The sequence below is a fragment of the Macadamia integrifolia genome, chromosome 1, assembly GCF_013358625.1.
Source record: "Macadamia integrifolia cultivar HAES 741 chromosome 1, SCU_Mint_v3, whole genome shotgun sequence".
NCBI lineage: Eukaryota > Viridiplantae > Streptophyta > Magnoliopsida > Proteales > Proteaceae > Macadamia > Macadamia integrifolia.
This window is the reverse complement of record NC_056557.1, coordinates 23,341,493-23,346,108: the sequence shown is the minus strand read 5'-3', so window position 1 is coordinate 23,346,108 and position 4,616 is coordinate 23,341,493.

Genomic DNA, 4,616 nt, shown 5'->3' with positions numbered 1-4,616 from the left:
AATAGATTCTAGATTTTTAAATAGAAACCATTTTAAACTCATGTATCTTTTTTAAGTAAATAATTAAAAAAATATATTACTAATATTCAAGCCTGTTTGATTTTCATGCATATCTTTACCCTTTTTTTTTAAGTTATATGGTGCTTACATTACTATGACCATTAAAACCCAAGCGCCCAACCACGTGAAACCAGAATGGCTCTTGGAGGACGCGGTGACCAATAACACTATGCAACATTTTATTTTTTTTATTATTTTTTAAGAGTAAGACCATACCATTAAAGTTAAGATGTTAGTACATCAATGTCGGTATTAGGTATAAAAATCCTCTGCTGCACTCCACGTGCAGTGAGGATTTGAATAATTGAGAGTATCTTGAGGTGTGTGTTCAGATGCTTCCAGCTATCAGATGCAGTAATAACCATAAAGGATGTGAATTTCGATACTAGAGGTACCAATTTTAAGTTTATTGTTCATAACCTTGAGGGCTAATTGTGCCAAAAGAAGAATCGTGTTGTTAGTAGACTTGAGCCAAAACGAGAGAGCTAGCTAGCAAAAGATTATAAACACCCAGAAAAAGAGACACCATGCTCCAAGGTCACAATGTGATTCTTTGGTAAAATAATAAAAATAATAGCTTTAACTCCATTGAGTTGCTCCACACTTTTTTAATAATTCATCTGTCCAAGCCTACTTTCTTCAATCTAAGAAGAAGACCCACATGCTAACTTCAGTAAGTTTTCCTGTTATCAAATAGTTAGCAGTAAATAAGACACATTTCCCTTTATGAAGAATACAATTAGACCATTGAGACATATTGTTACATGCATCGGAGACACAAGCACAAACCATGACTGTGGAACCTAAGTTGAGGAAATAGGGTAGCATAAACATGGTTGGGTGGTCACCTAGAGTTGTGCAATACAATTGTTAACCACCATCACTGGTCCATCATTTTTGGATATTATTGATAATCTCATCTCACTTAATATATTTTCCTCACATGATCTCAAGCGTATAATGTCATGCTCAATCACATTATATTTCTTTCGTATACTCGTAATTGCTATCATTTTGATCATGAGCGTTCATTTAATATTTTAAAGGAAAAAGAATTGCATCGATATGAGAGTGTAGATTCCTATGCATATTCTCTCACATCTCACCTGTGGACCTGACACACTCTCTTTCTCCCTCTCTCTTCATTAAAATTCCTTACCACACAATTTGATTTCCCACTCATTGGTGAAAAACTACATTCCTTAATCATAGTGATCTCTCTCCCCATTTTAAATTATAGTAAAAACTTCATGTTACAATCTGATTTAAGATCACACTATTGATAGGAAAAATTACTACATTGTTTTAGCATTTTAAAACCTTTGCCATATGGACTCTAAATCGACTTCGCTCCCCGGTAGATCTAGATGGCTGCATTGAGGGGTCTCATGGGATGTAATTTGCGAGATCTAGTTGAGGCCTTGATATATTAGGAGGATTTTTTTTCTCTCTTTTGTAAGTTTTTCTAATATACATTTGGGAGAGGGATAAACACACTGCCCATGTGCATTAAGATAACGGGTGACAGCAATAGGGGTGTAGTCGCATGGGATGGGATATCATACAAGAGGGGTAGGGATCATATCAAATAGGAAAAAGGGAGATAGGCACAGTGAGTGCTAACTTATGATACACTGATATGTGCCCAACATTATCTCTATATGTTAATGGTATAATCTTTTTCTTCTTTCAAAAAAATAAATAACTAAATAAATAATACTTCTAATCATTGGATCACATATCAATCTTTATTGTTATATCACAGCCTACCATCATGATTTTTCATGCCAAAAAAGGAAATTTTTAGCACAAATGTGACCTAGAGGAAGAGAGAGAGAGATATGATTGATCATATATCTACAACTTTCAACAACCCCACTCTCTCTAAGTTTAGTTTTTTCTTAAAAAATATAAAAACGCTTCTAGATTTTTAAATTAAAACCATGTTAAACTCCTGTATCCATTTTTAAATAAGTAAAAAAAATTAAAATGTTATTAAAATTCAAACCTATTTGATTCTCATTCATGCCTTTCACCTTGTTTTTAAAGTTATATATATCTTGCTTATCACATTACTATAACTTTCAAAAACCAAGAGTCCAAACACGTGAAATCAGAAAGGCTCTTCAAGAATATTTTGGGACACATTGACCAACAACACTATCCAACAAAATTGTCAAACACTATAACTGGTCCATTATTTTTGGACATTATTGATAATCTCATCTCATTTAATATATTTCCCACACATGACTTCAATTACTATCATTTCCTTCCAACACAATAGATTTAAACCTTCACCCACATCTCAGTATCCATGAAACAAGCCAAAAACCAAGTGGTGAACCTACCCCCACCTTTAACCTACTACCTAAACCTACCATCCACCCACTAATCCTTACTTATTATTGATGGAAACATTGATCTTTCAACCGAGGAAGAGGATGGGGAGCAAGGATATAGGGGACGGTATCGGCTGATTTTGCCCTACTTTTTTTTATAAAAAGTACTATCTGTTTACTATTTTATTACCCCTGAAACTAAGGATGTGAATTTAAAATTAAAACCGTTTACTGAAATCGAACCAAGCCATTTACACCGAAATTGCAAAATCGTTTAGTAAATGGTTCGGTTCTGGTTTCAAGTTTAAGACAAATTAGTTAAATGGGTCAGGTCGGTTTTAACTGTTTAACCCGTTGGTTTCAAACCGAATTGACATTGTGAAAAATCGAACCGTTTAAATAATAAAAACTGATCCAATCAACCCATATAATGATTAAATATTTGATTATTTTAACAAAACATAATGATTTAATTAGGGAAGAATTATAGACCACAGAAGTTGTCCAACAATCTATTCAATCATTTACTCATACTATGTAGTTATGTAGTTAAATCATTACTTATTCAATGCCTCATTTAATTTGATACAAGATTGAAGTGTTTATCAGTAAAAGTAAATTTTAGTAAACATGCGAATAAACAAGCAAACCGATTACTAACCGTTTAGAAATCGTATGGAATAAACCAAGATCAAAAACATTTAAAACCGTGAAATCAATATGGTTTAAAAACCGTGGAACCAAAACCGTTTACTAAACAGTTGCGATTTCAGAAAGTGCAACCGTTTAATAAATGGTGCAGTTTTGGTTTCAGCCAAATAAATGTGAATCGAACCAAACCTCATCGTATACATTGAAACCGAACCGATTAACATACTTACCTGAAACGATCCGGATAACTGATCCGGATTGATCAGGGATCGCAGATCAGTCTCAGCCGATATCGATCCAATATGGCCAATACAGCCGATCCCAGACCTATACTTGAAACCATGATGGGGAGCTCAAATTATCTACAGCTAGTAGTGAGATGTAGTGAACATTCAATGATTGAGATGATTTAGTCACGCACCCCAGCCATTGGATATTTACTGCACCTCACCGCCTCACTGCAAACGATTTTGATGTAGGATGGTGAGCCTAACTTCTATAATTCGTTATAAATGGAAACTGTTAATGGACATGTAGGATGCACCCAAGAGGGAAAAGTAAGGGGAATCAATCAAGGGATCCACGGAGCATTATCACTGGGATATTGCAGACAATTAGAAATCTGGACAGAGTCCAGGACATGGAAGACGGGTTTGCTACAGACAGAAGGAAAACTATGGCCTTGGGAATTTATGATATTTTGTCAACTTTTGAGAACTTTATTGGGATTACTATTATAAACCGTGGCTTGAAAACTCTTGCACCGATGAATATATGTATATAAAACTGATGTCAAGAAATGAACTTTTAAATATGTATATAACTATATCTTATTTTAATAGTAATTTCTTTCTCTTCATCATAAATTAATAAATAAATAAAAAATCCTAAAAGGCTTATATACCTTGCACATAGATTAGCCCTATTCAGTAAATGGGTGCAAACAAATTCTATTACCTGTATAGCTGAAATCCTAGAATCCTTTTACCATTCTACATGATAAATTTTTTATTTCATCAAAAAAAAAAAGAGTGCAACAATGGATGCAAGAGGAAGGTATTAGTTATGAAATTATGAAGGGGATTTTTTTGGTCAGCACATTAGGCCCAACCGATATGGCCTACCCGATGTAGTTATACACATTATTGGGTCTCATGCCAAACATCACCTTAATAAATTCATATATAATTGTTTTTAGGTAAAAAGTTTGCATATCATATATATGTATCCAAGGTGTCCAGGACTCCGGGTCAGCTTATGCACACTTTGACTAATCCTCAGGGGAATTAACATAGCAATCCATAATTATGTTTTCCACTTAAATCGTAGATGCACATATGGGGAATCGAACTTGGGACCATGTGCCTATTCAGGTAATCCCTAATTTGCTCTAAACATCTAGGTAACCCACGGATGATTTTTTATAATGTCTCATATCAACATTATTCGAAAAAATGTTTATATATACGAATCCATATAACATATATAATTCAGTTAAAAAGGTAGATATGATATGGTTCATGAAGATTTCTTCTTCTTCTTCTCTCTTTTTTTTTTTTTTTT